Below are 12,969 nucleotides of genomic sequence, written 5' to 3'. Positions count from 1 at the left end.
AAGATTAGTAGAAAACAGAAAACAAGATTAATTTCATAATAACAAACAAGAGTCATGGATCATATATATTACTTTGTTTAAATCAAAGATGGAGGATAATGTATGCACTACGCAAATGCAGTATACCTTAGCAACTAAGGAAGGAATATTTGTATTTTGATCATAATAATGAAATATTTGAATACTTACTCTATCTTGAAACAAGGTTATACATTTTTCTTACCCTTGACCAAAATGTTAGGATATCTGGTATAAATCATATTAAAAAGTGTGCAAATTAGTATAAATTAATAATGTTGCTTCCAATAATATAACGCAAATATGAAGCAAATAAAATGCATCATTAAGTATAACAAAAGCACAGACAGCAGGTGTGGTGCTCGCTTTCTCACAAACTAATAACACTACCTAGTCTAGAGCATTTTTTCCATATTTCTATTTGTTCTATAAAAACAGAGATTCAAACATTTATGCGTGGGAAGGCAAAAGAAGAAAAGACAGAATTTTGTAGTAAAAATCTTCACACTGAAGCGCGGAAAATCTTCCCAGAGAATCAAACATGAACCCAAGGAGAAGCTCACCCTTGTACAAAATAGAGCAAAACATATACCCAAATGAAGGGACTACATGAATTAAGGGAGCTCTTGTTTAACTAGGAATAGAAAAGTAAGTGAGCACAACGGAGCTATCCATTTATTGTTCTCTTTGAAAAAATATTTAAAAAATCCTTGACAAGAATATTAACTTTGTTTACAGAAAGTTGAAGGATAAAGTATGCATTATGCCAATATACTAGTATATTGTACAAAGTAGTGATGATATTTGTATTTGGATCATACAAAAATGGTTGATGTGAATATTTACTCCAGCTTGGAACAAGGTTATACATTTACCTTTACCATAGACCAGAACATCAGGATATGTTTCCTCTATCTGATTAAAAAGTATGCAGATTAAAATAAATTAATATTATTGCTTCCAATGATATACTGTAACTCTGTAACTCTGTAAGTATGTTTCATATATCGCAGCATTGTGTATTACAGAGACGCGGAGAGGTGTGGTGTTCACTTGGTCAGAAACAAATAAAAGTGGCATTTTTCCTTATATTCATTTATCCTAAAATAACGGTGATCCGAATTTTTCCTTATTTTCATTAATCCTAAAATAACGGTGATCCAAATATATGCCTGAGAAGGCAAGTGAAGAAGCAAAGACAAGCTTTGGTTGTAAGAATCTTCACACTTAACCAAATAAAATCTTCACAATGAACCACATAAGAGAAGACAAGACAGATTTTGCTAGCAAAAATCTTCACGGAACCCAAGAAAATCTTGCCAAGAATCCTCCATGACACAAAAAGAAGAGGGAGAACATGTTTGCAAAACATACACTCACCCTTGTATAAAACAGAGAATAACATGTATCCAGATGAACCGTTTTCCTTTTTATTTGCTCAGTCAAGCAAACAAGTGGTTCAAAGATTTATGCCTGGGAAATTGAGAAAAGAAGATTTTGGTCGTAAGAATTTTCACGCAGAACCAGAGAAAATCCTATCAAGTGTCCTCCACGACACGAAAGGAAGAGTAAGAAGCGAAGAAGAGGCTCACCATTGTACAAAACAGAGCAAAAACACGTACCCGAATGAAGGTACAATTATAAGACGATCACATAAAATAAAATATGAAGGAGCACAGGTGACAACACAAAGGCCACTAGTTGTCTACACAGCTGCTGCAAACTACAGAAAACATGCGCAGAACCTGAACATTGTGCAAACATGTACATACATCCACACTGGCCTCACGACATAGAATTTTCCTAAAAAGATTTCTTACGGAAATCCTGCTCTCTCCTAGACTCTTCCCTGCATTTGGCAAGAACACAGAACATATCATCATCTGCACCAACCACGCATAGGAAACTTGTAGGGTGGAAGAGAGATGGACTACCTCATCATCATAGTTGATGCTGAGCAGGACGCAAGGACGGGACACTGGCGTCACCCGCATCGCCCCTCATCTGATGCAAAGCAAGGTCACGACCAGTCTACTTCAGCATGAGAGAAAAGTGGAAGGCTGGCTCCAGGGGTGCATCTGCCACCAATGTGGATGCCCAACCAGAAAGCCCAGGTTTCTATAGGTAGCGCGAGAAGCCGCCGCCACGGGTAGCTGCAGTAAGTTAGTAAGGAAACCTTTGTGAAAACCGAAACGACTCGTGGAGGTAGCTTCAAACAAGAATGGCAGTTTCATCACCGCCTGTGACTGATAAGCAGAAAACTTTGAAAGAATAAAAGAACCAATTCGTATACATGGTAAGGCGACAAAGTTTCTAATCGAGTGAAAACAGATTTCCCGGCATGTAGATATGGCATGCTTCTCTCTACCGCCTACCCATTCATCCATCAACAGGAAATAAAAGTAACAAAAATCAATCAAGGACATATGTGCGCGACCAGGGTGGGCTTCAAAAATCTCGAGGCCTACCTTCCTCGGGAAACAAAGCACCTTCACAACACTTGAAGCTATGTGCTACTAGTAACAATATGGATACATATAAATTAAAAGGAATCAGCCAAAGCTTTCTTTCTTTTTCTTTCGCAGGGCATTTTCCTTCTTTTTGTTTAGTCAAGAAAAACATTGGTTCAAAGATTTATGCCTGGGAAGTCGAGAAAAGAAGACAAGACAGTTTCACGCATAACCAGCACGATGAGAAGAGAAGAGTAAGAAGCGAAGCTGAGAGGCTCGCCATTTTACAAAACAGAGCAAAACACGTACCGGAATGAAGGGGCTTAAGCCTCTACCCAAGACTACATGAATGAAGGTACATTTATAAGATGATCACATGACAATAAAATATGAATTAGCACATGTGACACCACAAAGGCTACTAGTTGTCTACACAGCTACTGCAAATTAGAGAAAACATGTGCGGAACCAAAACATTTACATGCATCCACACTGGCCTCAAGACACAGAATTTTCGTAGAAAGATTTCTTACGGAAATCCTGCTCTCTCCTAGCATCTTTCTTGCATTTGGTAAGAATACACAGCAGATCACCATCAGCAGCAAGTAGCCATGCATAGGAAACCTGAAGGGTTGAAGAGAGTGGGACTACCTCATCGGCATAGTTGGTGCTGAGCAGGACGGGAGGATAGGACAGCGGTGTCCTCTCTGGCGACGCCACATCAGCGCCCCTCATTCGCTGCCAAGCAAGGTCACCATAGGTCTACTTGGGCACAAGAGACAAGTGGAAGGCTGACTTGAGGGATGCATCCAGCGCCAATGTCGATGCCCAGCCAGAAACCCCAGGTTTCTATAGGCTGCGTGAGAAGCTGGAGCCACCACGTGTAGCTGCAACAAGTTAGTAAGGAAACCTTAGAGAAAACCGAAACGACTCGTGAAAACTGATAATTTCATCCCCGCCTATGAATGATAATGAGAAAACTTTGAAATAATAAAAGAACCGAGCCGTATACATGATATAAGCTGCCAAGTTTCTGATCGAGTGAAAACAGATTTCCCCGCTTCGATTCTAGACATGGCATGCTTCTCTGTAACGCCTACCCACTCATCCATCAATAGTAGGAAATAAAAGTAACAAAAATCAATCAAGGACGTATGCGCGCACGACCAAGACGGGCTTCACAAATCTCTAGGCCAACCTTGTCAGGAACCAAAGCACCTTCACAACACTTGAAGCTATGTGCTAGTAGTGACCAGAATATGGATACATATAAAACGAAAGGCAGCAGCCAAAGATTTCTTTTTTTCCCAGGAGCGAGTAAAACGACGTGTGCTAGGAGTGTTTTTTATTTTCCTGCATAAGATTGGCCGGCTAACAATCTGAGTAATCGTCGCTCATACATCGGGACCGAACTGTAATCGTCGAACATCAGGGTGGCCCCCCATGTCATGCAGAGAGGGATTCATGTGTTCTGTGTCCACGTACAGGTGTTAGGCATTCATTCAATGTGATAGAAAGGAACGGGATTTAGACTGGACTAGTTGTTTGTTTGGCCGCACTGAATTTGGGAAGAAAAAAAAGAAACTGGAATTAATTTTAACTCTTGTGACAAAACCTGGCAATGGCAGAGGAGAAATCAAATTGTTGGAGCCGATTTTGACAAGTCACCGCAGTTGTGTTGCCAAGCAAAGACATCCACACATAGCTCAGCTGCAGACTAGCATATATAAACGCCCGCCGGTTTTGAGTTCGTGAGCAAAATAAGGCATCGCCAGCAGATTCATATCCAACCTCGTCCCAATCTCATCACAATGTGAATGCTAGTGCGCGCTAAATCTCCTTTTTTTTTTGTTGTTGTCCTTAACCTATCGTGGAGGAGGACGGGGAGAGGGAGCTCACTGGAGGTGAAGAAGGACGGGGAGGGGGGTGGCGTCCAGATCGGGCAGCGGGTCCAGTGGTCGCCGGCTGCAGCAGCCCGGCCAGGCCACCACCAGGCCTTCCGGCCGTCGACCCCCTGGCTTTCCTATGGGCAGCTAGCCGTCGGCACCAACAGCCATGGTCTTGCTCGCGCCCTTGTTGTCCTCATCCATGGCTCGGGCGGCCGGCCAGCACCAGGATCCCCGTCGAGGAGGAATTGAGGGAGCGGTGGAGGGTGGCCGGCGAGGGACTGTGCCTGCCGGCGGCGAGATGGAGAAGGGATTGAGTCAGTATTGTGGCTCTTTTTTCATTGGAAATGTTCCATCTTGGATTACTACTACTCCGTACTTTACTACTGTAGTGGAGTATCTTTTTTAGGGAAGCAACGCAATTAGTGTTTGTTGTTAGGAATTGGGGTGGGTAGGTAGCAAGCAACGCAATTAGTGTGTGCCTCTCCTCTCGAGCTGATATAAATCAGGGAACGCCCCAAATTCCAGACCAAAAGTTAGAGCCGGAAGCACGAAATAAAACTTTTCGGTTGTATGATTATTATCAACATGTGCCAACATACCATATGCCGTACATGCATGCTACCTAGAAAACTATACTAGTAGCAATGATACTTGCATATTTCAACTAAAACACTTTAGCTCGAGTTCTAGCTTCTTCTCCTAAGACGGATTTTTTCATAGAAATTTGTACTTGGAGAATACATAAAAGAGTGGAACATATTTAAATTCTATTGAAAATATATTTGTAGAGACACTAAGGTGAACCTAGCCCGTTAGTTGTGGCATCTCGGGTGCAAAATGTCACCGCTAGCCGTCTTGACTTGTTTTGGTATGCAACGGCTACGATTGGAACTAGAACCCCCGCACGTACAATTCGCTGGTTTGTCGCGACGCCGATGCGGTTGGAACATGTCAATACTAGAGGGTTCATGCAATCCTTCATAAAACCCTAGATATGGTCATTATTTATCGTCTCTATTCCTCCTAGTAAACTCCCTAGAAGCTTGCAATTTATGTGTTAATAAACAAAGCTATGTACGCATACAGTCGAGAACAACTCGTCGCTCCCTAGATTGTGCTTTGGGCGAACCCTAGCATCATCACTAGCATCCGTCCCGCGTCACCCCCTTATCGCCATTCTCGTCGCCCTCTAGTGCATTCTCATTATGCGCGGATTTCCGAAGGTGTACGTGTGAGGGTCGTCCATGCTTGATGTTGGTGGTGGCCGGTTCGTCTGGATCATGATCAAGGTTCATGCAATCCTTCATGAAATAGATGTGGCCCTCGACTATCCGATCCACCTTAATGTTGTTTAATAGCAAGACTCCGTGCCTTGGCATATTCTTTTCTAGCCGGCACTCATTCACCTCCCGCCTCCTCGCCAGGATTCCCCCCACCTCCATGCGCATCGAGGAGGTCAGTCTCCACCATGAGAAACTAGATCCTCATCGGAGAATCAGGCCATGCATAGTGCAACCACAAACAAGGTCTTGGGCTTGGACCACATGAAGATCATGTCTACCACCACCGCCAGCTTGTGTTGTCTATGTCTCGAGGAAGTCCATCAAAATGTTGGGTCCAGGGGCGAAGTTGAAGGTAAATATCATTGGGGTCAGCTATGCTCAACTAGCCGCGGTTGAGGATGAGTGGACGACCTAGATTTGCTCCGGTTCCTAGTTGTTAGCACACGACCTATATTTAGTGGACGACCTAAATTAGTAGTGGATGTCGAGTTCCATCGGAGTACAACAATGAGCTTGGTACGGCTACATTCAACATACTGGTGCATCACGTTGCATGCAATTATGGAACCGGCCATATATCGGCGCGACCGGCCTGTTAGCCGGCCCGCACGTGCAGCGATGTGCGGCACTCCGCTGAGCTCGCCAGACCGTACCGCGTCGGGCACGTAGCTGAGCCCGGCCAGGACCGCGGACGAACAGCGGCGCCCAGAATGCGTTGTCTTTCACGTAGCTAGGGTCCGCTGCCAGCGCACATACTCTGCGTGGTGGCACGACATACCCGCTATGCGAGACCTTCCACCCCGACGTGAGGCGCCATGCCCGTCTCGCAGAGCACGCGTGCCTTCGCGATGGTGATGTTGCGGGTGCGCTCCTCGTCCTCGTCGCGCCTGCCTCGTCTCCCTCCGGCGACGCTCCCGTCTGCTTTATAATTGTTGGCTATATATGGCTGTGGATTGCGGCGGCTAGGGTTTTCCGGCTGGAGTAGAGGGGAAATGTGGTGGGCAATAGTGGGTGAGGGGGGTGAGAGGGTGATCGAGTGTAGATCATTTTTCGCGCTCGAAAGCTTGAGATGGTTTACTCGTGCTGGACCTTGATCGATCAGCAATTCAGCATACGTATACCCGTCATGTTTTCCTGATCCACCTCCTTAAAGAAAACGAAGCTACTTAGCAAAGACAAGTAGCCAAATAACTGGAAAACACACCCAAAACGACGCGTGTTGCTTGGGAACCGGATGGCCGAGGTATTAATTCGCGTCGAAAACGCGCGATGGCTGCGAACGAAGCGTCGCGGCGAAATGGGTTCCCGCGTCATGTGAGGGCATCTCCAACTCGGAGACCCAAACCCAAAAACGGACGCCACTTTCGTCCGTTTGGGTAAAAACTGCTTCCAACGCGCGGACCTAAACTAAAAACGGACTGCGATGTCCGGCACGACCCAAAGCCGGACTAAATTTGAGACCAATTTGGGGCGAGCTGGACGCGTGCGGACGTCTCTGTTCATCCGCGCGTGTCCTCCCAAACCCCACATGGCAGCCTCACTAGTTAATCCACCCGGACTCCCACAGCCTTCTCTCTCTGTCTTTCTCTTTCTTTTTCTGCCATGGATGTTGGCTTCGCTCCCCACCGGAATAGGGCTCGCCGGCCAACCGCCGCCGTCGAGCTCGCGTGGAGGCTCCCCGCTAAACACGATACCTTTTTTTCGTTCATGCCGGAGGTCGCCGCGGCCAAAACGGAGTACACTCAGCCTGGCCGTGCCGCCGCCGCGGCCGAGCCGAGCCGCCGGGAAGCTCCGCCGCCCGCGGCCGAGCCGGGCCGCGCCACAAGCACGGGCCACGCCCCGCTCGCCCGCGCGCACGGCGCCCCGCCCGCACTCGCCGTGTAGCCGGGCGCTCGCCGCGCCCGTGGCCGTGGAGCCGGCCGGCCGCCCGCGCGCTGCGGCTCCGCCGGCTCCGGGGCCGCACCACAAGCACGGGCCACGCCCCGCTCGCCCGCGCGCACGGCTCCCTCGCCCCGCTCGCCCGCCCCCGTGCACGTCCTCGGCCCGCGCGGCGGCGGCGTAGTCAAGGCAGCGGCGGAGGGTCGGGGCTGCGCGAGCCGGCCCGCGTGGAAGGCGGCGCGAAGACGTCGACGCGGCGTCCGCCCGGCGGTCCATGGCGGCGAGCTGGTCCCGCGCGGCCGCGCGGAGGGGACCGGGAAGCGGATGCCGAGAATATGCGAGCGCGACGCGTCGGGGAGGTCCGAGATGCGGTCCACATCCGCTCCATCATCCTCGCCCTACCGGCCGGCGAGGCGGCCGCATCCGGCGGGATTCGGAAGAAGGGGACCGGATGGGGGCGTGCCGGCCGGGCCGGGGACGGCGAGGTGAGGGCGGAGACGTGTGGAGGTGTCTCGCCGGTGCGGTGCGGAGCATCGCGGGCGCGGCCTCGTGGCGCAGCCTGCCCTGCAGCGGTCTGAGGCGCGGCGCGGAGCTTCCTCGCGGCGGCGCGGGCGCGGCTTCCTCCGGCGTGGCGCAGCGCGAGCGTGACCTCCGGCGAGGCAGGCACAGGCGCGGCACGGCATCCCCGGCCTCGGCCTCCGGCGTGGCGCAGCGCGAGCGCGGCGTGGCCCAGGTTGGCAACTAGTACTACTAGAAAGAAAGAGGAGAAACAATTATTTGGGTCACAGCGTTAGACGTATGGTGCGATCCAAACGGACAGCCGGACGCGAAACGCTGTCCGCGGGTCCGCGCGGCGACCCAAACGACCCAAACGGTCGCTGCGTTGGAGATGCCCTGACAGCCAATTACTAAGTACTTAATAAGATGAAAAAGAAAAAAAAATGGAGTACTACTATCCGTCTCGTTTGTCGTCCCTGGAAAACACACCGGCCCAAAGGCGTCTAAATATCCGTCTCACTTGTTTCGTCTCCTATCCTGCTCGGTATATTATAAGTAGCTAAGTGCTCGCGCGTTCCTGCGGAGTTTCCATCTCTAAAATTTAAAAGTTAACTTTGCAGAATGTAGAAAAATGTACACGTTAAAAGACAATGATTTATTTTCTTCTCTCCTTCATTCTGGTTTTATATTAATTTCATTCTGAAAAATGGAAACAACCCATTTGTACATTCTTAATCTTATGTGGTGCTTCCCTGTGCACCTCACTCATTGCAAAGTGGTAGTGTCTTCCCTAAGAAATTATAATTTCTGGAAAGTTAACGCCACCCGATCGTCTTCAAAGGATAAAATGTACTGTATTTCCGGCGTCTCTATTGGGCTCGAAGACGGCGACGCTTTTTGAAACGTGCCGGTGTGACCTATTTTAGCCACCGACCCCCAAAAAGCTATCGGGGCCACCGGTGAAGATGCTCTAACAAGTCTATTTAGTGTTTAAGAAAAATCATGTAGAGAGCACACACCGTCTTCGAGTAGTAGCCAAAGTACACAAGCTTCATATGGACACATACACTTGTATTGGCCAAACGTGGACAGAGCCCAACCATGCCTCACAGAGTACTTTAAGCCTAAGCCAACCGTCCCAACTCCCAACATCAGACCATTATCCTTATCCCCAACTGCTCCATTACTTCACTTGATGCACCATTGAGCAGAAATTCCCCACACGATAGCCGTATAACACACGGCATCGATCTCCTGAGAAATCCTCTTGCCTCTCCCAAACAAAAATCAAATGCAATCCATTACAATTGCACGGCGGGAGAGGGAGCTTCAACACGGCCGCTGCGGTGAACAGGGCCTAGGGTGGAGATGGGCAGATGGCAGGGATTCTAGAGGGTGAGGCCGTCAAGAGATGGAGAAAGCTGCCGCGATGGCGTCCCCTGCCTCTCGTCGCACCATGACTACAGCGGCAGCAGATTCCCATGCCCCTCGTCGGCTCATCGCACCACCCCTGTAGAGCGAGTCAACGCCCTGGGCGGAGCTTCTAGGCGCCAGCAGGAAGAGTAGATGGTCGGGCTTGTCCGGCGGACCGGTGCGCTGGTCTTGGATCGCCTAAACACGGAGGACTGCGGGTTGATTTGTAGATTTGTGAGGGGTCAAAATAAAACATTGCTAGTGACGTACGTACCAACGAGTTCAGATTTAATAGTAAAGAAGATTCGCGGCCGCGCGGGCGCGATGAGAAATTCCTTCTCGGATCCTCTCCTGTCCTGACATCCCGACGGGCTTCGCCATGACCACGCTGCAGGACCCCGCGGGGCGGTCGTGCCACGTGGACCTCGACCGGGACCGGCGCAGCTTCGCGGGCAGGGGGTGGCGCGGCTTCCTCGCCGGCACCGGCGCCGCCGCCGGCCACCTGCTCGTCTTCGAGCACCTCGGCGGCCTCTGCTTCGCTGTCGAGACCTTCGACGCCTCCGGATGCAGCCTCGATGCCCGCGTCGACACCACTGCTTCAAGGACCCTTCGTGACGACCACGACCACGACGCCGACGTGGAGTCGCACAGCAACAACCGCTGGTCCCCGACGGCGCCAGACTCGCCCGTGACCAAGAAGAGGAAGCCCTCGCCGGCGCCGGCGACGGCATCGGCGGCCTGCTCCTGCGACCAATCGTCATCGCAACGGGGCGACGAGGCGACGCTCCTGCAGTGCGTCATCGAGAGGCCGTTCCACCTGCAGTACCTGAACCTGACAAAGGCCCTGTGCGACCGCATGGGGTGGACCACGTCGCGCGCCGCCGAGCTGAGCGTGGCAGGCGGCGGCGGCGAGCGGCGGTGGGAGGTGCGCGTCAAGGTGGGCGACAAGGGCGGCATGATCATGGCGGGGTGGGCAGGGTTCGCGCACGACAACGGCCTCCGGGTCTCGGACGCCTGCGTCTTCAGGCCGCTCCTCCTAGCCGACGGTACCGGCGATCAGCTGGTGCAAGTCCAAGTGATCAGGGGCACCCAGTGATTGTCATCTCTTGGAGCTAGGATGGTGTCATTGCTTAATTTGTAGGACGATCATCCAAGGCACAAGTTTGTTCAGCAAATATCTGTGGTGTTACCATGTTTGCTTGTTTCATGAAATTTGACAACCCATACTGAATATAAGTTGTTTTGTTTGGATGCTTTCAACTGTTTGGAATTCAATAATTGCCTAGCTAACAAAATAGGGGGATTTCACAAGTAGGAAACCCATGTAAAATTAGAATTTTCAATGGTGCCACATCTTCAAATTAATTTTCACACACGGTTATATGGGCGCCAATTTTTGTCATGCACCTTGGTTGGGTGGCCTTATGCTTAAAGATATTGCCCCATCCATTTACAATCTTTTAGCCCACAAAAACTTCACGGCCCATAAGAGCATTACCAACAAACATTTGGATTGCCAAAATCAACACCTTCAATGGGTTGTCCTTGCAAAACATCTTTGAGTTTGTAGACCTTTGGACACATATTGGTGTGGTGAATCTTGTTCAAGGCACGAATGATGACATCATTTGGAAATCAAAATCTTCGGGGATATACTCGGCGGCATCGGCGTACAAGGCACAATTCGAAGGCATGGCACACTCTTATATGCCGGAGGCAGTTTGGAAGAATCGGGCTCCCACAAAATGCAAACTATTCGCTTGGCTTGTTGGGGATATGTCTAATAGGTATATATACCCACGACATAGTCTGATTCCAGCAAGTCTGAGTGATCCACAGATGATGGTTGGGCCTATGGCCTTACCGGGCGGCCCAATTATTGATTGACCTAGGTGGAGAGTCCAGATGAAGCTAGGCGGCTCCATATGATGTTACCCAGGCGGAACCGTTTACGTGCATGACAAGAAGTATTCCACATTAAGATAGAATTTGTAGAGTCTGGTTTGGACTCCTCCATGTAAACCCTAGATCCTAGCGCATTTATAAGTCGGATCCTATGAGCCCTTGAGGTAGAATCAACTCTCATTGTAATCACACACTTGTTACCCTTATAGTGAATTATAGCAGCAATAGGATATTGTCGTCCTTGTGAGATCCGAAGCCTAGTAACTTGTCTCTCGCCGCCCCGGTAACTTCCATTTTTTGCCCACCTCGCTCTCTACATGTCGTGTGGTACCCTCTATGGCGTTCTCATCGAACACGCAACGACACCTAGCGCCCACCATGTGTATTAGGTGCCTGCAGCGCGGATAGGGCGGGATCCGCCTTCGTAGGCATCGACGACACCACCACCATCGGGCACGTCTTATATGTCGACAACATCCCCATCTTCCCATGCAAGGAAACTTGGATTCCGGCTAGGAGAAGCCATATCCACTTCACCATCGTTCCAACCGAGTGGCATTCATATCTTCATCAACGAAATCGGTGATCAAGATGCCAACATGACGTCAAGACCCGCATGAATCGCCTCTGAGCTAGATATGTTCGTGCAAGATCGATCTAGGAAGGAATACCCCGAGGAGTTTTCCTTCCTAGATCTGAAAATTCAAGTCCCACCCAAACCGCCCTAGAACAGGATGGTGTCATTGCTTACATTCAGGCTTTGTAGGACGATCATCCAAGGCACAAGTTTGTTCAGCAAGTATTTGTGGTGTTACCATGTTTCGCTTGTTTCATGAAATTTGACAACCCATACTGAATATAAGTTGTTTTGTTTGGATGCTTTCATAGGGGAATTTCACAAGTAGGAAACCCATGTAAAATTAGAATTTTCAATGGTGCCACATCTTCAAATTAATTTTCACACACGGTTATATGGGCGCCAATTTTTGTCATGCACTGTGGTTGGGTGGCCTTATGCTTAAAGATAATGCCCCATCCATTTACAATCTTTTAGCCCACAAAAACTTCACGGCCCATAAGGGCATTACCAACAAACATTTGGATTGCCAAAATCAACACCTTCAATGGGTTGTCCTTGCAAAACATCTTTGAGTTTGTAGACCTTTGGACACATATTGGTGTGGTGAATCTTGTTCAAGGCACGAATGATGACATCATTTGGAAATCAAAATCTTCAGGGATATACTCGGCGGCATCGGCGTACAAGGCACAATTCGAAGGCATGGCACGCTCTTATATGCCGGAGGCAGTTTGGAAGAATCGGGCTCCCACAAAATGCAAACTATTTGCTTGGCTTGTTAGGGATATGTCTAATAGCTATATACCCACGACATAATCTCATTTCGACAACTCCGAGTGGTCCACATATGATGGTTGGGCCTATATGGCCTTAACGGGCGGCCTAGTTAGTGATTGGCCTAGGTGGAGAGTCCAAACTAGATGAAGCTAGGCGGCTCCATATGATATAACCCATGCGGATTCCTCTACGTTCCCGACAAGAAGTATTCCACATTAAGATAGAATTTGTAGAGTCCGGTTTGGACTCCTCCATGTAAACCCTAGATCCTAGCGCAT

This window comes from Lolium rigidum, chromosome 5 (assembly GCF_022539505.1).
Source record: "Lolium rigidum isolate FL_2022 chromosome 5, APGP_CSIRO_Lrig_0.1, whole genome shotgun sequence".
Lineage (NCBI taxonomy): Eukaryota > Viridiplantae > Streptophyta > Magnoliopsida > Poales > Poaceae > Lolium > Lolium rigidum.
This window is presented reverse-complemented; position numbering follows the sequence as displayed.